Raw genomic sequence first — 23,744 nt, 5'->3', positions numbered from 1 at the left:
TGCCTAGGCTACAGAATAATTATCCTTTGGCTTGCATCAGATATAATATAGCCCACTGGCAATTTGTCACTGAATAGCCAAATGTGCATGACCCTTTATCAGCAGTAGACAAATGTCTTTCATCAAAGATTATAACTAAAAATGCCATTATCAAGGTGATAAACAATGTAGCCTTAATACTTCGTATGGGAAGCGAACCTGCGAACACGCAAGAATGTAATTCCTTTCCTATACCGTCTCGCTGCACGTTACACCACCACCGAACGTAAGTGACGCAGAGTAGCGCGATTCCTAGAACCACACGTATGTGAAGTTAAAACATGTTTAATCGTATAATCTTCATACATTCTTTGGAGGTAGTGAATGTGTAAATCCATGCTTGGTGCACTGTCGGAAAAAAAAACATTTCTATAGGCCTACTTCTATTTTAGAAGTTGTAGGCTAGGTGATGAAACCACAGGTTAACGGAACCATCTGTTTGGACTCGTTTTCCGACTGATTGTTTTTTTTTGCAACACAGCTTAATTTAGCTTGAAAGTTCTGTGGCATAGATTCCCATGGTTACCAAGCTGGGATTCACGTTAACCTCATTAATGGAAGGGAATTCTCACTAAAATTAGCGAGACTTATCGAAATAAGCCAGGTTTGGCCCCTCAGGTGGGTTCAGGCAAACAATCCAGTTTAGAAGACAAGACACAATCCAAGTCGGTTAACAGTAAAGCAGGCAGGTACAGGCAAAATAATCGCGCTCGCTCACAGACTGGGGTCAAACAAGACTCAGTATTGACTGGGACAATCGGACAAATGAAACTAGAACTGCAGGGTTTAAGTACACCACGTAATTAAATTCAACAATGAACAGGTGAACAGAGAAAGTGGCGGGACAATGACAGGAAGTTGACCAAAAAAGGAGATGGGCGGAGCTTTGAGCACATGGAAAACAAAACACAAACTGTCAAAACAATGGCAGATAGGGGGAGACAAAACCAAGAGTTCCAGCAGAGGTACTGACAGGTTTCTAGCAAACAGTTGCGGTTAACTTTTGCCAATGTTGCAGCAAAGTCATATGTAAATAGACATTTGTCACCAGAAGTTCACTGGAAATTTGCCATTATTGGCTAAGTGTGGTGTTAAATCACTGGCGAACACATTCGCCACTAGTGGCAAACTTCTCATTGTCCCAATACTTTGCTGGAAGTTTGCCTCTAGCGGCCAACATTGGCAAACTTCTGGCAATATTTTCTAGTTAACTCATTTGTTTCCCAAAAATCACCCACACGTTTGTTGCAAATCTGCCACAAACATTTCATTTTGTAAGGGTTCTAACATAAAGTTGATATTGCCTAGCCATAGATAGATACATAGACATTTATTGATCCTTCGGAAATTGTTCTTGCACCATACAACTCAGATAGATCACTAGTAACCCACCAGTAACTCACCCTCTCTTTAGTTACTTCCGCTCGTGCCTGTGCACCTGTCATTAAATTACCCGACAAACACGGGACGTCCCCCGGACCTTATGCCGACATTCACAACGTCCCCGATTGGTCCCGAACGTCATGTTCTCTAGCGGACGTTCCGGTGACCTTATTGACGCCTGCAGCAAGTTATCGTTTGGTTATTGCGTGACGTCCGGTGCAGGACTTTCTGGAGACGTCACTGTCAGGTCCCTCGGATGACTCCTAAGGACCCAACAATAACGTTATACCGGGGACATGGGGGGACGTTTGTTTATTCACACATGGCAGCGGAGTTGAGAGCACTCTGGCTACTGCCTGCAGGACGAAGACATCACATCCATGCACGACTTCACGTTACACGTCTGGGGATGACAAGTATCTATCTATCTAGTCTCTAGCAGTAGCTGCATTGCCGTAGTAGGCAACATATCATACAGTTTATGAAGTTGTGCGTCTAGACGCACAACTTCATAAATTGGGAAAAGGGTTGTTAACGTTAAACTCAAAATGTATGTGCTACATAATTCAGCATGTCTGCGAATTATGTAGCACATACATTTTGAGTTTAACGTTAATGTATAACGTTACAAACTAGGGAAGGGATTTTATCAAATTCATGTTCGCTGATGTGATGCTTGGTGTAACGTTGTTCTTAGCTTCTAGCTTAGCCTACAATGCGCATTTCTTCAGATAACTGTCATTACGTAATGCATGTAACATGCTCTAAATAGGCAGTGGTTTATTTAACGTAGTCACATACTTATTATCCATTTTATTTTCAGAAACACACACAAATTGGGACTGAACCGACTTTTGGAGCTGAATACGATGCAATAAAACTAGAGAAATGTTAAAAACAGACCACGTAGCATTTGTTTAGGGTTGTCTAGCAACAGAAGTGACTACTTAATTTGTAAAGCAAAACGATCTAGCTCTACATTGCAGAAGAATTAAGGATACTGCTTCTTCATGACTTGTTTAAATGTCATTGTAATTTATTTGACGCATGCTCACGTTTAAAAGTGTCACGCATAGCTGTCCCCGATGTTACAGCACCTCCTTGTGGAAACAGCAAAGAGTGCACATATCCGATGAGATTTCTGACGAGGAGCAAGCTCTCTGCCTCACCAGAGCCTTACTGTTTATTAATAAAACAATGATATAGAATAGAAACATCTGGAATCTATTTATTTCATCTTAAAGTTGGCTACAAGGAGCATTCAGAGAAAACGATAATTTTTTCTTTATCTGCAATGTTCCAGGAAGATAGGCTTACATTTATAGGCTGTCCCTGTTTGATCACAGGTCCAAGAAAACGAGTGGATATAACATCATTGCATTCTAGTTATGTTTCATGTACTTTATTTCATGTTGAGTTTTGCTTCCCAGCATACATTGCGATTCATTTAGTATTTTTGGCTATTATTAGTTTTTAATATTTTGAAATAATATGGTTTGAACAATTTATCTTAGGCTAGCCTAGGCCTACTCTGATGATTTTGAACAATATGCTACGGGATATGCCCATTGAAACGTCGTATTAGTTTATTAAGAAAATGACACCATAGATGTGAAAGCAGCACATCCTAGCCCGGTATAAATGTCCATGTCTACTCATCATTAGTGTAATGCATTCGGAGGACGTGATTTCATACATGCGTGAAAATATGAGGTGAGTGAAGTTGATTGTGTAGTTGTAGAACAAGTCATTAATGCGTGTTCATGTTCCTTCTCTCCTAGCAACGCTGAGACTTACAGGATGTAATAGCCTACCATACTAAATCGCGCTTCATGTTTTTTTTTTTTTTTTTACCATCGCGGAAATATAAACGTCGCGCGCATAACGTCGTGGTGACCATTACAGGACGTCCTCTCAAAGTCTCGTGGACGTCTTTTAGACCTCCCGAACAGAGGTCCGCGGGACGTAAAGGGAACCTACACAATGTCGAGGAGGTGACGTTCGCCAGGGGACCTTTAGGGGACGTCGCCAGGACTTTATTTTGTTTACTGGGTAGCTAGATCTTACCGCCCCCAATTACGGTCATATGAAAATAAACAAGAAAAAAGTAACTAAATATAAAAACCCAAGTAACCCAAATATAAACCATTAAATTATCTGCTGTGGGAGAGTAAAATAAATTGTTACTGAGTAGATGTGATTCCTTTATTCTGGTGCATTTTAAGGTGGCCTATTGCTACTGGAGAAGGGCATATTTTCTTTCACATTCATAGGCCTACATCCTGACTGCACAAACGAACCTGGCAGAGCATTCTTAAAGGAACCGTATGTAAGATTGTGGCCAAAACTGGTACTGCAATCACTTTCAAATTACTGTAGAGCGGTATATCACCCCCCCTGGCCGGACTACTGTTGTCAGTGATATAAGTATTTGAAATGAACATGATTTAATGTCTAGTGACATATCAGGGCCATTTTATGATTAATTGAAATACATTTCTTACATACAGTTCCTTTAATTCATAGCATAACATTACCGTGGCATTGTGTGTTATCCCATTCACTTTTTCCTTGGTTATGTTTAATTGGCTATGTGCTTATAGCTTAACTTACCATACCATGACTTAGAGTTTGCTATTTCTGTTATTTGGATTCAATGAGTGAGACCAAAGTAAGTGTTCAAAATAAAACTTCAGGCTATGGTATTCTCCTGATAACGTGAGTGGAATAGATTTAATATGGACGCGGGCATGAAAAGACTCAGAGTGGGTACATCAGGGGTGGGCAAACATTTTGGCTCAAGGGCCACATTGGGTTTTGAAAATTGGCCGGCGGGCCGCACCTCCGCGCTCACTACACAGCTAGTGTAGTGGATTAATGTGATTGAAATAAAGTAAAAACATTTACATATCATATTTAGAGAAGAGAAACAGACACCCCTATAAATAAAACAATATTATTATTTATTCTTAGTTATGTATTGCTAATAGTCTATAGATTAAGGCCCAACCACACCTGTAGATGGTGCTACGCCAGTAGTGATAGGGACACGGTTCTGACAGAGAAATAAAGAAATGGTCAGAACATCTACACATAAACTTGTGTTCGGTTGTGTCCTCACTCTTATCAGGTTGGTACACATGAAAATATTCCATGAACTATGAAGTTAAAGTATCTTGGGCAACTCGTAACATTTCAATGATGTGCAGAGACTGTTGTAGTGAAGTGAAACGTTTGTACAGTGTTCATACTTGGTACTTTTCTGAATGCTAGTTACCGTGAATAACAGCTAATGCACTTATAAGGAAAAGAGAGCTAAACCATTGATCCAAATGAATAGAAGAGAGTAATTCTGAAGTCACTACAGTAATATGCAAGAGCATAATAGAAGTGAGTTATTTGATGTGTGTTTAAGGTAAATGTAATTAGGATTTCAAGTGTATCAGGACAATTACTGGTTGTATCTGAACAAGGTTGATGGCGTGTCACAGTTCTAAGATGGCGGCTCCAGTATTCTACGAAGCGGCGGTCATATAGGTTTAGTCAGATTTTTTGTCTTTTTTTCCCCCCGCATGAGTGGAAATGGAAATGCATGGATTCCAGTTTCTTCCAGTAGCAGCGACTTGGAATCTGATCCCTTATCATACCTGTTCATTCTTACTCGTTGCTCGACTTATCGTGACTAAATTCAAGATGGCTGCAAACGCTAAACTTCGTGAAGATACTGTCTGTATAAATCGTCTTGTAAGTAAACTACCAGTGCTTTTTCAAAGTTCTCAATGTCTCGTTTTAAATGTCAGAGCCCTCGGAAGTCTACCAATGAAGTGTGGAGATACATTGAGCCTCGTAAATGGGTGTAAAACAGTGATTTATTTGCATGGCTAGCCCGATGCCGAAGCACCACTATTGAAAAAGCTGTTGGTAGCATCTGCTAACTAGCGCCAGATTTTGGAGTGCAGGGGACAAGCCGAGATGGGCTATGAAACATACGTTCACACTCGGTATCATGTTTCAACACACTTTAGGTCAATATCACACCGGAATTCTCCTTTAAAAGTATTGACACTAATAAAATTAGGTATTGTGACAACTGCTAATAGCTATTGCGACACTTTTGTAGTATCGGTGCACCGTGCAACACTAAATTAGACGATCTCTGATGTTACGCAACCCCCTGTTGAATTTTCACATTGTTGTTGTTTTTCCCCCCCATTTCTCCTTGCATGCAGGCTAGTATAATTAAAATTTAAGACCTTCGTTTAAAAAATTAAGACTTCGGCAACGGAATTTAAGACTTTTTCAGACCTTAATTAAGGAACATGACATTTAAGACCGTTTAAAGACTGTTAAGACCCCGCGGCTTCCCTGCATTAGGTCAGGAATACCAAAAGTACTTCTATATGGCTCTGGGCTATACTTCCCTGTCCATAACTCAGAATTGGCTGTGCCACATTTTCTTTTTCCTATGAACAGCACACAGTGATTTCCAACAAGAGCTATGGATCAATTCATACCGGATTTGTCCTTTAAGTGATTTGTAAACAAGTAGGAGTGCTTTAGGATCAATCCGGTATATCAAAGACAATGACTCAATATTACATCTAAATTAGCCCAAAACATTTAGCTCTGATCACTCAAGAGACACTGACAATTGTCAAGAACAAAAACAAAAATACAGTATACACCATACAACAAATATTGTTGGTGAGTTAATCATTTTGGCCATGTCATTTTTTTTTACTTTTGATGTATGTTCAGCCCATCTGTAAAATATCTTAAAATTTCGCCTCTATCATTTCTATGACAATGTAATTTTGTAACTTTCGTAGCTACACAGTTTGACGTTAACTGTATAAAAGTTGAATACTTTTAGTGCAATAGAGGCCTACCCTTTATAAAAAGCCCACCAATAATGCTCACCACAATTGGAAATAATTTAAAATAAGAGAAAATTACCCCAGCTTCATGTATGTTTTGGAACCTCCAGCCCTCGTAACAAAAGCCTCTTTGACCTTTGTGGATTCCACAGCTGTCCATCCGCAGAGCGTTCCACAGTGCATAACGTAGGCTGCAAATAAAAAGCAAAATCAATCTATCAGTGTGGTAATAATAGCTCTGAAACTGACAGTTCCAGTCATTGATTTTGATTAGCTGAAACGTGTAGCCTGGGTGTTCCCATGCTGCCTTGCGCGCGATTTGATTCACGCTGCTAAGGCAGCCTGGAGACCATGGAGCAAATTTTCGCCTGAGATAGGGAAGCAATCACAGAACAGGGGGGAAAGCAAGACGATTATGAGCTATGCACAGACGCATTTGATAGACATCCGTGGCACCCAATAAACGGATCTGAGCATTTTTTTCAAATACGAGAAAATGAACGTTTGGTTCCCAGACCACGTCTCATTGAGAAGTGGCGCTAGCCAGGCTATGAAACGTGTTCCTTTCTGTTGTAATTCCCAAGTTAACCTTACACAAGGTTACACATCCTTGTGTACACATCCATACGAAAAGAATGGTAAAAAATGAAGTTGTTACAAGCTGTGGCCAATGTTCCACTTACCATTGTGTGACAGTCTACATGAACTATTTATTGGTGTAGGGGTGTATTTATAAAACCATCAACTGTGCATAAGGTAAGACAACCAGGCTGAAATGACTAAAAGAGGAATACAATAATCTGTTGGAAATTTATCTTAATGCCTCAATTAAAAAATGAGGAAAAAATCCAACCTTTAAACACACCAATATTCTTTGTGAATGAACCAGGTATCGTAAATTAATAAATGTTATTCCTTAAAATACAGGAGGCATAAGTAAGGAACCCCCTATGTTAAAATCCCATAGAGGCAGGCAGATTTTTATTTTTAAAGGCCAGTTATTGAATGGACTCAGGATACTATGCATCCTGATAAAGTTCCCTTGGCCTTTGTAATTAAAAGATAGATAGATAGATAGCCCCACATCACATACCCTTCACCATACCTAGATATATCATGGTTTTATTTCAGTTAGGCTAATAGCTGGTTTGATTTGCATGCTACAGATTCTATTAATTACAAAAGAAATGTTGACTGGTAAGTTATTCATGACTGCAGATGCTGACTTGCCGATCTCCCGATCCCTCGACCGCAGCAACGCTACTTTCCTAGTTTACCTGGGTTACAAGAATGCTCTTTCACTCCTGTTACAATATTTAATTTATAGCAGGTTAAACAAAAGTGAGAACATATTGTGGGGAAAAATATACTTACCATTTTGGTACGCTGTTTGTTCAGCAATTTGATCTGATGGTCTAGCGTAGTCTTCCATTTTTTTAAGAAGCTGCCGGCCTCTTTTCAGTGGCATTGAGCTGGAACCAGTTTAAACCAGTGGCAATAACGTTAGCTTCGTCAACTTGACTGACATCCAAAAGACATTTTAAAATTCCGTGCATTTTGGCTACAGCATGGCTTAACACCATTCAAAACATACAGACTAAAGCAAGCTAGCAACGTTAAATTGTCTAACGTTAGCTTTAGCAGCTATATACAAGCGGCACAGCCAGTGATGTAACTTACAAGTAGCTAACATTAACTAACTAGCTAACTTTATGTGCTGCTTCGTCAGGTTGTTCAATGATATATTGAGTCTAAAAATATGCAAGAACGTTAGCAAATTACCAAAATGTTAGTGTACCTTCTCTGAGTTTTCGTGGTGGCAAGTTCTGCACAATCCTTCATACCCACACACCGTTTCACTTGGTTTCACTGGGCGCCAAATCTAGACGGCATTTTCTGGAGTCTTCTGCGCGCGAGTTTATCACGTCCGACCATCATAGACCTCTGGAGTCTAACTTGATTTCTCTAACTTGCTAACAAGTCGCAAGTTAGCTCTGGGGTAGCAAAAATCAAATTGTGCCGCCTTCACGTACCATTGATTATAATATCTACTCGAAGGTTGAAGACAAAAGTGCGTTCAGGAAAACGTCTGCGTCTCCGATTTCGTCATCTCACTGCGGGAGAATTTAACAGGTGATCTCCTTATATGGGCATAGATGGTAGCTTTTTTGTAGGCGAACTTCAGAGGTCTGTCAGAGCATCGTCATGTGTGGTGGTCACATCACATGGTTAGGCCTACTGTTTGCAAATGTGAACTTGAAAATATGTGCAATTAAAACAAATAAGCCAATGAAAATCATTTGAGAATTGTTGTACAGCTAGAGCTCTTACAGATCAGACTAATTTATAAAACAAATAGGTCTGGATGAGCATTAAATGAGTTCACTTAGAGAGCTCTCTGATGGATAAGCCTGAGTAAAATATGAGATATATAAATTGAGCAAGTCTGAGTATTGTATAAGCCTTTGCTGAGATCTCTTTTGTAAATCAAAAAAGGACTAAACTGAGATAACTAGAATGAGAACGGTTCAAGCTTGTGAAGAGATCTCTTTTACAGAACTGATGGAGCCTAATCTGAGATTTACCAAAAAAATCTGAAATGAGAATTGCATGAGTTTACAGAGAGAGCTCTCTGGTGGATCAGCCTGAGTAAAATATGAGATGTATAAATTAAACAACACTGAGCATTATTTAAAATATTGATGAGATCTCATTTGTAGATTAAAGGGAGTCTACACTGAGATAACTTAACTCTTTTGCTCCAGAGACAAACCTGAGAAGCAGGAGACAAAAGCAATAATCTCATTTTTATATCACTGTGATCTCATTATTGTCTAGGAGAAACAATTGAGAAAGAGAGGAGCTCTCATTTTAACATTTTCTTTCCTCTGGGACGTTGAACATACAATTACCCCGAAAATGTTGACAATAATTTATATATCTGGGGCAGGGGTGGAAATCCACCAGCCACTCAATGGTAAACTAATGGTATTTGAAATCTATCAGTCACTGTTATATTTGACCAGAATTTGGCTGGTGGCTAGTGCTAATTTCAATCCCTCCCTGATCTGGGTACATTTCTCACTTTTTTAAGGTTTCCCACAAACAGAGAAAGAAAAAGGAAGTGGGAAGTTGCCCTACAGAGGGATAGTTTTGTTGCTACTGACTGATGACTTTGACAGGACGGGGCAGACTGTCCGACTTAAAAATGGTGTTGTGCCAACTATTTTTAACTTCCCTGCTCATCTTCAAAGGGTATGTGTATCATTGACCAACAATAATTTAAGGTGTATAAGATTGATATATCAATATAAATATGTGATAAAATGTTACACTTTAGTTTTTTGTTTCTGCAAGTTGTAATGTGTTGTTTATTTCAGCACATTTTAGAGACTCCAAAACGAGAGAGCATCATTAAGGCTTGTTATATTACATCCTTTATCTTGTTGAAACCCAGAAAGGTCTATGACGGTGTTATAGTCTAAAAGCCAAATATTACTTGAGAAGTGAAGATTGAATTGTTGAAAAAGTAAGTTATTAATTTCTGTGGTACTATTATTTATGTATTTGTATATTTTGCGAAAACAGGAAGCCTCTGAAGAGAGGACATTGAGGTTCAAGGGGCAGCGCAAGCGGCAAGCCACTGACCACACGTATGCATTGCCTACTTCCCCAAAGGCTATAAAGGCCAAACTCGCAGAAGCCTCAGCAAGAGTGAGGGTACTGCAGCGGGAGAAAAGCAATGCCTTGAGGAGAGAAAAGAGGGCCAAGGACAACATGCAGGCTAGAGGTGGGTACCTTTTCATCAATATAATCTTTCTGCCAAGCCTTTAAACATGTTTGTCGGCATAGCCTACTGGGTCTTTGTTCCTTTATGAATGAACACATTTTTAAAAAAGAAATTAGCTTATCTAGCCGTAGTCTACTCTATTTACCTTCAATATGTCAATGTAATGTCAAGGTGAATGAACACATTAGCTACTGCTGTTTTGTCTAAAAGTAGCCTACACATAATCATTTTGTTGCAGCTATATTTGCCGCTACAATTACAGTGTTGTGTTGACTGTTTTCACAAACGAGGAGCTGAGAACCTGCGTTCCATGATTCACCGCTGAACTACGTTGTAGGCTACCGGAAATGCGACTGAACGAAAGAACGAACGATTCAGAACGAATCATCTTGGCGAACTGAACGACGCGAACTGTGTCATGAGAACGAACAACAAAATCCACCTCTAATGCAGGCTCTCCTTAGCCTGGATGTTCCCATGCTGCCTTGCGCGCGATTTGATTCACGCTGCTAAGGCAGCCTGGAGATCATGGAGCAAATTTTCGCCTGAGATAGGGAACCAATCACAGAACAGGGGGGAAAGCAAGACGATGATGAGCTATGCACAGACGCATTTGATAGACATCCGTGGCACCCAATAAACGGATCTGGGCATTTTTTTCTAATACGAGAAAATGAACGTTTGGTTCCCAGACCACGTCTCATTGAGAAGTGGTGGCGCTGGCCAGGCTAGGCTCTCCTGGAGGAACTGAAGGAGAAAAATCTCATTAACGAAGAGCTGAAGGACAAGCTTGAATTCTACTCAGGTAAAATATAAATATCACATTGAATATTTTGTGTATTTTATGTTCTTTGTTGCTTTCCTAGTTACTATAAAAAGGAGACCTACTGAATCACTTTTGCTAATTGAATTTCAGATCTTCCGGTTCATCTCCTGTCGAGGCAGGGCATAGAGTACACCAAGGCCCAGAGAGATTTTGCCCTTACGCTCCATCTGCATGGTCCAAAGGCTTATCACTACCTGAGAGATACTCTGCATATTCATTTGCCACATCCCAGTTCATTGCAAAGGTACTCTTTATGACGTCTGATTTAACACTGAATTACATTGAGCACTACAGACAATATTATCATGAATGGTCAGGCTGCCAATGACTATTAAAGGTGTCAAATATTTATTTTTTTTACGGGACGAGCTGGGGATCGGGGAAACTTGTCCAAAGTCAAATCAGTGTTTATAGTCATATTACAGATCTTTTTGGAATGTCCAGTGTCCACCATAGGCATGCTTGGGTTAGTGGTTTAAATGGCTACGTGGTTAAATGTGTACTTTTTAATTATACAAGGTGGCTGAGTTCTCTTGATGCCAGAGCTGGTCTCAACAAGATGATGTTGGACATGCTAGAAAGACGGCGTCAGGGAGATGAGGACAAATACGGCTGTGTCACTCTGATTCTGTAGTTGTTCATTGTGCTTTGCCCTTTACAAAGAAAGCTATTGTGAATTAGTATCTTAAGCGTAAGTATGTGTTCTTAATTATTAATGTTTAGTTATTTATTAATATTAATTAATTTAGTTATTAATGTTTTTGTGTGCATCTAAGTTCACTAACCAATCACAGAGTCAGGAGGTAGCGCACCCCACCCGACGTGGGTTGAAGAGGATCGACTGTCAGAAGAACGAGGGTGTTATCAGAGCCTGTTTACATTCTCTGATGTTATGCTCACAATGGTGCACACGGGAGACACGCTGGCAAAAGGATATAGCTTACATGGGATTATTTCAACACCAATACATGGAATTTGCTTTAAGTCTAAGGCTCCGCCTTAACAATATTTGGTGTATGTGTTGAAAACTAGCATAGTTAGCTAATTATAAGGTAAGTATAGTCTATGCCGCGAGTGGCCAGCTGTTGCGAGAGAAAATTACCGTAAAACTTCAAATAATTGCCGAGTCCCTAAGAGACGCCTGTCTCTTTTAAACGCCTGACGTGGCTACAGGTTTGGGTTAAAGGCCGGTCTCCAGTAGAGGCCTGATCTGTTTTTTAGTTTCGGGTTGTATTTAATCTTCTAAAACCCCTCAGATCGTCTGTTTAAAGATTCGCAATGACACGAAACCGTTGCAGAAAGGAGGTTACAGCAGTGTGAATTAGATGTTGCACGTCGTTGCAAGCCATCGCAAAGCATTCACCATGTCTGGTCACAGTTGCAAGGTTTTAGAATGTTGCATCAAGTTGCTGCTCATCTCGTCGCGATTCTTGGGTGTGATTTGGGCTTAGGTATGGCGCAGACTGCGCACGTTATGATTAGATGGCATTAAAAGACTGCAGTGGGGAAAAGCTAGAGTTCCAAATTGTATAACTTTTTCAATATGACCTATGCCTATATATCCGACTTCGTCATCGTTCAATTCATCCCTTGTGTTTAAAATTTGCGGATAGGCCGATGGTAAGCTTGTTTTTATGCTGACAACAAAACCAGAACGGTTCGCGAACGTTATTCTTTATTCTAAATGCCATGGCAATAAAGAGAAAGAAGTCAGAAAAGGAATTTACCAGACTAGGCTATATCAGAGCCCGTCTACGGACAATCTCTGGCTATATACTGAAATAGGTTAATGATGTAAAGTCAAGTGCGCTTCTATGGGACTGGTGTGTGCGTGCACAGTTTTTATTGATGAGTCGGAGTGGCAAGTGCTGCGCATAGTTGCAGTGGAATGTGGCTGCCCAGGGCATTATAAAACTTCTAGCTCTTAGACCTACTCATACACGGCGCTGAAATGGCGCATTTAGCTGTCTAAATTCGAATCATATGCTGGGGGAGAAATCGTCGGACATTCATGATTATTATTGTTATTCAGCACCCCTGGTCAAAATTATGCTCCCGCGCGCCTGGAAGTAGGCTATGATTTGAATGTAGACTGTTGTCAAATTTGGCAAATACAAAACGGGAGAAACAATATGGTTCATGCTCTCTCATGCTGTTCCATTCGTGCCGAAAAGGAGGGAGAATGAAACATTAAGCACGTTCCACTTTTGCATAAATAATTCCTGAACGGTTTTGGCCAGGCTGATAATGCAACTGTATTTGACAAAGGACCAATATAGGCTATTTGCTAGTGACAAAATATGATGAGTGTCACAGTGTGATACGATCTCTTTGTAAATTACGTTTAATTAAAACGTGTTTCATCTGTTCTGGCTATCCCCGCTATTTGGATCTTACTGGATCTCAATCAATGAACAACATCTCAACACTAAATGAATGATAATCCGTAATTGTCATCAGATAGCCTAGTCATATAGGTAGACATTCAGTGTGTTTGAAATAATTAATTCGATAATATTTTCCATCTTTGCAGAGGAAAAGTTTTGTGTAAAGGGAATTAAAGGCCTGTCTCATATAGACGCCTGTCTCTAATACTAGCCGGTGCAGTTTGGCGATTTGGGAAAATAAAAGCCCGGGCTATTATTTGGAGCTTTACGGTAAGACCATATGCCTATTTGTTCCGGCAAATTTAAATTGTGCTGTGGATTGTCATGACAGAGAAGTCTATCTATCTATCTATCTAACAGGTTGCACCACACAAATAGTTTCTGTCAACAATATCGCAAAAAACCACGGGCACAATTTCTGGAAAACTTGGAGTCTCCCTGTGTCCATTTAGTGAATGATGAATTTGTGCATAGCCTAGGCTATTGCCGATGTCCTTCATTTCTTCACGTCTTCCAACATAAACAAATGCAATAATAGTCTAGTGAAGTCAGAAATGAACCTCTTTAAAGGCCTCTTGGAAATCGTGGCATGTTACATTAAATGCGCACTCAATTGCGATTCGAAGCAAAAAGTATCACTGATAGCCTAACGAAGGTAAATTGCATATTTGTAAATGTGGCGACGGCAAAACGTTAAAGTGAATCTTGGACTATATAATAACCAAAGTAAAGGAGATGATTTGTACCTCCGTTCACCAAATAAAGGCCGTGGTTGTGTTTCTACAATATGTTGGCACAAAATGTAATTTTTGTCAGAAACCAAGTAGGCTAAACGTTTTCATTGTCATCGTGAACTATGACGATGCCCATGTTCAGTAGGCTATGTTTTCATTTATTCAAGCAGTGCTTGATGTTCAGTGCACTATGTTCCCCGGTCCCATACAAATAGCGGGGAACATAGGACCCGGGGTACACTCCCCTCAGAGACATACCTTTCGTGATATGAATGGATATTCCGCCTGCCAATTTTGTTCAGCCTCAAGCATGTTAACAATTGTGACTAACATTAGCTAACATTAACTTACAATTACTGCTAATGTTGATGTTAAATATACATAAAGACAGACTCATAAAAACATAGTTCTGTGTTCACTGGGTATGAACTGCTGAACAGAAACAAAACAAACTTTTACAACGAACTATAATTAGCATAGCTAGCTTCTATCTACCAACAGCTGGTTAGCAAGCAGACCATGTTAATTAATGCTTCGTGGTTGTGCATCTTATGGGTGCAGCTAACGTTTGTCGACTGGTGCTAACGTTAATATTAGCTAACACAGTCAAAGTAATGCTAGTGTCTTCACAAGCCACACGTTCGGTAATAATCATGCCAATCAGCATTGTATTAATTTATTCAGGGTAGCTTCATAGGTATAGCCATTAGGGCTGCAGCTATCGATTCTTTTTGTAATCGATAAATCTAGCACTTTATCGATCGATTAATCGGATACAATTTTTTTTTGCATTTTTAAACAACCTAAATAAATAATGCATAACGAAAATGACATGGCTGTAAAATGATCAAGCAATTGGCACAGAGGTATTTGTTCTAACTCCAACATTTGGCTCCAAAACTAAGCCCATTTATTGCAATTTACCTATTTAGTGTTTATAAGTGCCAGTGCCAACAATTAAATAATGTTCAAAATGCGCTCTGTAAAATTGCAGCCTCTTGTGCATGACTTAGCTGGGCGAACAAAGCTGTCCATACTATGTTGTGAAGTGCTGGGAGGGAGAAGAGGGAAAGCAATGTAATGTATTAATATGCACAACAAGTTTCATGCTGTAATCTAGACCTGACATCAAAGTAAATATCTGTTTTATGTAGATTTCTACACCTGCAGCATTTGCCATTAGGCTACTAAAAAATAATCTGGGGTGAGCCTATTTGCTATGGTAACCTAGCAACCTGTGTGTGTGTGTGCACGCGTGCGGTGCGTGAGGGAAGATGAGGGTGCATGCGTGTAAAAGAAGGGGTTCTTAAGCTTACTACTTAAAAACATCAAAGCTAAACATTACCGGTATATCACGACGTCGCTACAAATACAGTATGTAATTAAAATCACCCAACATCATTGTAGGCTATAGGCTACGCAGATAGACTAGATAGCCTACTTTATTGATGCTTGGTGAAACAGCATGGAGTGGATGTTTTCGGTTCAGATGCTTGTGTTCTTTTCCTTTTTGAGTATGTAAAGATCCCAAAACTTTACTTGAAAACTTTAGACATTCTCTGCCATTTATGGATATCTTGACTCCGCCATCGCGCCAGCTAAATTCAGAATGTATCACGATTCACGCGCTAGTGGTGTGCTTCCTGAACAACGGTCCGTGTGGTACAATCAAATCCCTGCGTGTATAGTGCGTGTCATAGGAATTTAACGAGACTTCGAGGCAGGGTTTTTGCCTCGAGTAATTTTTGTAATTGAGTTATTCGAGTAACTCGATGAATCGTTTCAGCCATGCAACATAACGTTACTGGGTGTTTTTTGTTTCTTGGTGGTAACATTATCAGACAGTCATTTAGCTAACGTTACCGGTACCTTCTAACTTACAAGTTATGTTTAAAGGAATACGCCACCCCTAGGTGAAATTGGGTCACTCCCCGCAGTCCCTAGAGTTGGATGAGTGAGCCAAAGCGTTTTATAGCCGACCCAGCCATTGTCCTAATCTAGAAACGGCCCGGTTAGCTTTATTTTAGCGTAGTCGCTGTAATCCGGCGATATCAGCTAGCATGTCGTTGCAGAAGTGAATCAAATAACTCAAGATTTTTAATAATTATTTCTCGTAACCTGTACATTCACATCGAGTACAAATATCAATGCAAATTAACACGAAGGGATTTACTAGACCAATTTAGATTTGGAACTATTTTCGGACATAGCACCGGCAAAGCACCGCTGCCAGGCGCAAAGATCACGCAGCATCTGTAAACCCTCAACTTCTGGCAATACACCAGCATGACTACCAAGTTCTCTGCTACTAGGCTGACACTGACAGGTGGGCTTTCTCTAAGAGTTCTAATGGCGATGAATATGGAAGATTACACGATAGACGAAGATGATGACTTCGACTACCAAAATCCAAGACCCTACCTTGAACCTGAGTTCACTGAAGAGGAGTTGCGAGCTTTGGATATGGGAAGAGAAGACGTTGCGACTAGTCAAGGCGAGTCGGATGAGAGAACGAGAGCAAACACGAACAGATCTGAAAAGGTATAGGACAGACAGAACAGAGGCAGCATATGAAATAATTAGGGCTGTCAGCGTTAACACGTTAATCACAATGCGATTAAGGACCAAGCATAACACGTTCATTTTTTTAATGGCATGCCAGCAAATATTTTTTAATTTTACACTGTCACTTGTTCTGTTATCAACAATCCTCTTTGGCAAGTGACAGTGCACTCATGTCATGGGATCTTAAATCCCATCTTGTATGACTCAGTGGACAACAGGAAGATGTTCTTCTTAGACCTGTATTGGGTTGTCGGGCCATCACTAACCATATGGAGAACACTGGTAGCAGGGTACTTCTCTAGCAGATGGTGCAGAACTGGGCGAAGATATGGCTGATGGATCATGGCCGTAAGAGGCAGAGTGCAGCATGCAAAGTGCTCTTCTTTTGTGTAGGCCACAGTTGTATGCTGGGAAATTCAAAAGCTTGAATTTCCCCATGGGGATCAATAAAGTATCTATCTATCTATCTATGCAAGGTCACTTGCTGGTGGGAATCACCATAGTATGTTGCCTGTATTTCTTTACCATATTTGCAGGTGTAGTTCTCAGCTAAATCTACAAATGCAGCAGCACTTCATTGGCAGCTAAATTAGTCTCTTCAGGCATATTGATGCTTATTGTTGAAAATATGCTGCCCCATCTATGTGTCCAGTGATCTTGAGAAGTCATCAAGAAGTTGTTTTAGGGTTCCATAAATCTTCTCTTTAGTCGTTAAATTAACCATGAATTTCTTTGTGGTACCATCCCTTATTGTCTTCTCTCTGTCCTCCACTTAGCTTTTCCACTGATGCCACCACACCAGGCTTTCTTCTATTGTGGAAAATGTCCACTTCCGAATCCAATTTTCCAATTAACAATTACCACTTGACTATTTAGTAATTTAGCACTCTGGAACAAGGTGTCCGAAGGAGACAATGTAGACAGAAGATTTTCTGAAGACTGTTGATCTTTATTCTCCATATTGCAATGATAGTACAACCTAACCAAAGTCCAGACCAACCATTAAAGCAATAGGGAGGAGATGTCATCAGCTGGGGCCCCCGACGAGATCTGCCTACGGAGGGCTATACACTATATTTTATACTCCTCGGCCCTTCAGACGTGCCACCCTCTCACGTCATCTCCAACAACACCCTTCGCCAATCAGTACCACGCAGGGTCGCTTACATTGGTGGAAACCATCTTCCCATCATGCATAAAACTATATGCAAACCTGTCTAATGCATAGGAAAGATATGTAAAATAGTGGTTTTCTGGTTCTTTCCAGTTTGGGGAAATAGGGCCTTCTTATCTGATTCTCTTCCTAGCTGGACAGGCCCTAAATCATAAGACACAGCGGCCTCCTACTCCCTGTCTGGTGCTCACCAGCTGGATAACACCCCCCTTCCCTTGACCATGTAAGGAGGAGATGCTCTCCTCCTGGTACCCCCAGTACTTTTCCACTCACCCCACTCCTCTGATAGTTGGTCTGGCTATCTGGCTATCAGAAGATACAATGACCTCACCCTGCTCACTGCAAATGCAGTGACATGAAAACTTATGACACTCATGACTACATTCTTCTAAAACATGAAAACCCATGCAATAATATAAACCCTTATGAAACCCATGATTACATCCCTTTAAATCATGAAAATCCACCATACTTTCCTAAGGTCATGAACGCTCCACATACACACTGAGTCACACTGAATAAGAGATGGAGCCAGAGTAGAGAGTGAGGTGATTATGCTGTTGTCAAGGAGAAGATTTTTGAGGAGGATCTCTGCTGACTTTATGTAGCCTTCTCTCAGAGAGTGGTACAAATTCTCAACCCATATTTTCCTCTCCACACGGGCCTTGGTCATGGCAGACTAGCCAAACCTTCCAACACCAAGACTTTTGTTTGAGAGCTGTAAATCTGTACTCCGTACATTGATCTTTAGGATCTCTTTAATGCTCAGGGGGATAGCTCCTGGCTTCATAAATTTGCTCAGCAGCTCTCTCACAAGGGCAAGCATTTCAACATGTAACAAGTGCACCATGGGTTTCTCATGTTGCAGTTTTTTTAGAAACACTTCACTGTAAAAAGTTTAACGTAAAATTTACAGCAACTTGCTGGCAGCAAATAACCAGCAAGTTGCTGTATTTCACTCTATAGTACACCTACTGTATATGAAATCACAGTACCTATGCCTGATACTGTAAATGCAAACTACAGTAGTACTACCAGTGCTGTAATGTATACAGTATTGAATTGTCTACCGTATTTTTAACCACAGTACTTATGGATCATACTGTAACTTAGTACAGTAGTAATACCAGTGCTGTAATATTATATACAGTAATTTTGGGAAATTCATATCCTGCTTTATCTACAGCCAGGATAAATTTGACTAGGCCTAGGTATGGTTTAGGCTACACAAACTTGCATAAATAACCATTGACAACTTGTTATCAGTTTGAAAAGCAAGTACATTTATTCACTTTTTTCCGTTTAGAAATGTTCGTGTGCTGCATCCTAACGTTAGACCAACGGTTGCAGTCAGCCTGATCCACCACCAGTAGCAGAGTGAAGCAGCACCTAGCAGAAATAGAAGAAAAAAAGATGAACAGTGTTAGATAACAATTTCAACTGAAACTGAAGGCTACTTACAAGTGAAACTTTAGAATAATCATTTATATATATACTGTATGTTTTTTGAGTTTACTGTCAAAATGCCAGGCTGAAGATGGTGTTAGCATAACTCAGTTTCGCAAGGTATATTTAGCTGCTAACGTTAGCCAGCTGGGTGAGCTCATTGATGATGTTTGCTTGCAGCAACACATAGATATATGTACTGATTACGATGAGTTAACGTTGCATAAGTTAGCTGGTAGCAGCTAAACCTCCACGTTAACGTTAACCAGCAGCACATCATCTTCAGCCTAACATTGTGACAGTAACATACTAGGCCTAGCACTACTAGCGAATGTTTTATATAAATTATATGAATATAATAAACTGTAACTTACTGAGAACTAAGGTAGGCCTAATATAAATGAGACTGCCAAAACGTTAACGTAACATAAAACATTAACGTTAATGCCACCTTCACAGCAACAGCAACTATGATAGCTAGCCTAACGTTACTTAGTTGATCCAACAAGCATGGATGAGTTTGTAAGTTAGACAGTACAACGTACATAGACTGTACATGCCCGAATTTAATGTAGTACAATTTCACAATGAAACATTAACGTTACATAAATAAATGCTTGCTTACCATTAAGGTGGAGCTGCGAACTTGACAGAGTGCTGAACACCGTTGGTCTGACTGACTGAACTGTTGCTCAAAAATGATCTCCCGCCGCCGGACAGTTCAAACGTCGTCGCGCGGTGCACGTTTCAATCACCACGTCAAAATTTCCCAGTAAACCATAAATCCATGACTTTTCAATATCTTTTCAAAATGATGATTTGGATGGAAAATCAACATAATATCAATGTCACCTTGCTATCTGGGAGCTTAACTTTGTATTTATGTGCAAAAAGAAAACAGAAAACCCCAACTGATTTTCCGCCATGTTTTTTCAAAATTTTCAAAAAGCTGACAAGTGAGGGAGGAGTCAGATTTATTACTGTTATGATTCGCAGCACATTTTTATTACTGTAGTTTGACCATTTTTGACCATAATTCATAGCGAAACTACAGCAACATACTGTATTCACAAATACAGTACACATTTTTCTCAAAAACAGCAGTGATGCTGTGAAAATCACAGAATCTTGTTACAGTGTTGAAATGTTGGAAGGACACCTGCAAACATAAAACAAATTTTAAAAAATTAGACAATTAGTAACAGAAATCTGCTACTGATAGGCCTGATCAAGCTCTTGGGTCGAAGATGAAGTAATCTCTGACATTCTGAAAATATCTCCTTTTGTTTTGGTGACTTCTCAATGTCATAATAAACATCAGAGCAGAACTCTTCAACCTCTGAGTTGAAAGGGCTCATGAGGGCTTTGGCAGCATTAGACACCATATGGACAGTGTCTCCAGATATGTCCAGGAGGTACGGGTTCTCCTTCCTCGCTTGTGTTTCAAGACCTGTCTTCTTCCCCCTCATGACTGCACAATTGTCTAGTAGAATACTAGTGACCTGCTGCAGCCGCAAACCATAGGACTGCAGGACATCTTGTAACTCTGGCATAAGTGCTGAGGTATTGGCTATATTCATTTTCCTGCTCGCCAGGTGTTGCGTTTTTACTGCATTCTCCTCTTCATCAAAAAAACGAACGAGGACATTGAGGACTTTGTCCATGTTCGTGTTGGTGGCTTCATCGACATTTAAGGAAACATGCAGTTTTTTAGCTTTTCCGAAATACGTCTTTTAAACTCTGGTGTAATGCCGTGTGTGTTCAAATAGCTGGCATGCTGATTAGATATTGACAGTTTAGTCAAAGCAATTTTGTCTTCACAGCTATTTTTTTGCATAAATTCACCAGGGGTTGGGCGAGCTTAAAAGACAGTTCATGCTCTGTGATGAACGCGCACATGCGTATTTTCAAGTCACATACACGGTCAGTTATTAATGCCGGTACATCAGCTGTGGTTGTTGCTCCCAGTAAACGCGTTGTGTGTGGGAGAGCGCAAACAGCTGCTAGCTACCATATACTAGCTTTCTCGAACACAGAGTGCAGAAACAAGCACCCGTTTCTCTTAACTTTTTACACCAGCTACTAAAAGGCTTACTGTCCTTCCCTATCTCTTCTATCCATGCCCAGCGCCATTTATTTTTTAATCCTTTATCAACAATGAGGGTATCTTCCCCAGGATTCATGTATCTACTCAGCTTACTTACTCATCTATTCTCCTTCAATGTACTCGGGTATCTACGCAGAGCGATAGCGAAAACAGGACTCGATTGAAGCATGTTTTCCCCAGACCCGCCCCATTCTACTTCTGATTGGCTAATATGTTAGTTTGAGAGCGGGAAAGTTGTGCTCCTTTCATATCATTGGCAGACGAACGCATTCACTCGAAAGCGATGGGGATGATTTCGAAAGTCTTTTTAAGATTTATTTTTTTTTGCAGCCAAACGCTGAACGCCAGAAATCCCTGTGAGGGCCCAACACTCCCTCCGGTTGTATAGATTGTTTACGTACCTCAGATATTTTCCATACCTGATTTAAAAAAAAAAAAACACAGAACATCACTGCATTTACAGGAACTTTACAGGCATAGTGGGAAAATATTAACACTGAAAGTATGCAATCACATTAGCACTCTGATCATACAAGTTTCTGTCATAACTGGTTTAAAGGCTACGCCCTATTTGTCAAAATCTTAGCACTAACCTGACTGCCACCGGATTCTCTCGTGCATTCATGTAAATGCTGTCCTCCTCTTTCACATCTTTGGAATACAGCATGTTCTTGACTATTGAGAACAGTGTCTGCCTGTCCCCTTTGTCCACACCACTCTCCTTACTCCACAACCACCTCCAAACCGCTTGGAGCAGATGGAACGAGCACAGGAGAAGGGTGGCATCAGGGTAGACCCGTCTCAAAGCTCCCCTTTCTGCCCTACAATTGTCAGTCACAAAGACCTGGGGCCCTGCCTGTCCCCTGCCAGCAAAGGCCTTTTCTCCTGCAATTTTTTTGAGGAGCTCCAGCCCCTCAAAAATTGTCTCCTCGTCCTCTGTTTGGCAGAGGAGAATGCCAAGTGGCAGACCCCCAGCACAGCTGTGGGTCAAGAGGAGGAACACCTTACAGCTCTCCCTGTCCATGTTTTCTGACGAGTCCATAAAACACAGCTCCCCACTATGTTTTAGGTGGTGCACCCTTTTCATCAAGGGAGAGCATATAACAACAAGAGGAGTGCCTTTGGAAGACGTTTCCTACATTACATTACATTTGGCTGACACATTTTTAACCAAAGCGACTAACACCATGGTAACAGTTAAGTTTTAAAGCAATTCTCTCAACAATTTTAGGACAATTTAAAAACGGTAGAGTACAGTAAGAATAAGTGCATCAGTGAGTGCTGTTTTGCATCAGTGAGTGAGTGCAATATGGCACAGGACTCTTCACACTTGCTGTTATAGCTCTCCACTTGATTTTTAAGTGCCTCCAACATGGTAGGCCCAACTTGTGCCCCGTATTCTGCCCTACACACTTTGGAAAAGTCCAGAAAAGACATTCATCAAACATTAGAATAGTATGGCTTAACCGTTAATATGATGCAAATAGTGTAGCTTGAGCAATAATTGTTGAAGGTGGAAGAAATTATAGCAAAGACACCTGCCAGCCATTCAAAAGGACATGGGTAGAGTCTTCTAAGATGCAGTTGGCTTTCCTTTATGTTGCCTTGTCATGCAGTGAGACAGAGTTTATTCTGTAATTTGGTGGCCATTAAAAGGGCCTTTGGGTTCACAACAGTGACTTGATGTGGTGAACAATGTTCATCATGAAAACGGTGTTCCCATATCGGTTGAGGTGGACACCGTTCCCTTCGAAACACCGGCATATCGGACATTCCCCATGCCAATGTCCCTGAGGAACGACGCCGCCACTTTATTCATGTTCCTCTTGGACCTATGGTTGAGACGGCCAGGGGCGTCACAGGTTCCTCTCATCCAGACTCTGCGCTCGCAGATGTCGGAGAAAATGACATGGGTCCCTGGGAATAGAGACATCACCAACACAAGATCATCTCTGATCTTTTTCATAAGCTCTGTACCCTTGGTGTACCCCAAGTCATTTCCTCCAGCATGGATAAGGAGAATCTGTGGTGCATCCATCGCCCATTTTCTGCCTCCAGCAACGACCAAGCCACTCCACCTTACAGGGGAGAGAGAGGTTAGGGACCCCTTCAGCCCTGGCATGACGCTCAAGCCAGTAGATCCAAGAAGTACCAAGTATCCAAATTGTGGGCAACTCCTCAGACATGGTGAAAATAGTAAGAAGATAAAGGATAATAACAGTAATTGGGTTATGCTATGGAACATGTCATATAAGTAACTGCAGCAAAAGTTTATTCTTCCCACCGCTCTTATTGCCAAAAGCAGTTCTCCTCAGCCAAAAGCTATACTTTCTGAAAGACGACTCTTGGATATCGCCTTGAATATTTGACGTGGGAAACAGCAGATCACCAGCCTCCAGCTAACAACTCTCCACCG

The 23,744-nt window shown here is 40.6% G+C and overlaps 3 long non-coding RNA genes across 3 annotated transcripts; 1 reads left to right on the top strand and 2 right to left on the bottom strand.

Moving 5' to 3' along the window:
* Window positions 1-6,378: 6,378 nt before the first annotated feature.
* LOC121688666 lies at window positions 6,379-7,890 on the bottom strand. Its single transcript, XR_006024651.1, has 2 exons — window positions 7,674-7,890; window positions 6,379-6,490 (listed from the first exon to the last, which is right to left on the bottom strand). It is a non-coding gene; the product is annotated as an uncharacterized LOC121688666 (long non-coding RNA).
* Window positions 7,891-10,819: 2,929 nt separating this feature from the next.
* LOC121688665 lies at window positions 10,820-11,540 on the top strand. Its single transcript, XR_006024650.1, has 3 exons — window positions 10,820-10,894; window positions 11,006-11,159; window positions 11,435-11,540. It is a non-coding gene; the product is annotated as an uncharacterized LOC121688665 (long non-coding RNA).
* Window positions 11,541-19,037: 7,497 nt separating this feature from the next.
* LOC121688545 lies at window positions 19,038-19,907 on the bottom strand. Its single transcript, XR_006024623.1, has 2 exons — window positions 19,847-19,907; window positions 19,038-19,164 (listed from the first exon to the last, which is right to left on the bottom strand). It is a non-coding gene; the product is annotated as an uncharacterized LOC121688545 (long non-coding RNA).
* Window positions 19,908-23,744: the final 3,837 nt, after the last annotated feature.

This window comes from Alosa sapidissima, chromosome 17, assembly GCF_018492685.1.
Source record: "Alosa sapidissima isolate fAloSap1 chromosome 17, fAloSap1.pri, whole genome shotgun sequence".
In the NCBI taxonomy this organism is placed as follows: Eukaryota; Metazoa; Chordata; class Actinopteri; order Clupeiformes; family Clupeidae; genus Alosa; species Alosa sapidissima.
This window is presented reverse-complemented; position numbering and strand designations above follow the sequence as displayed.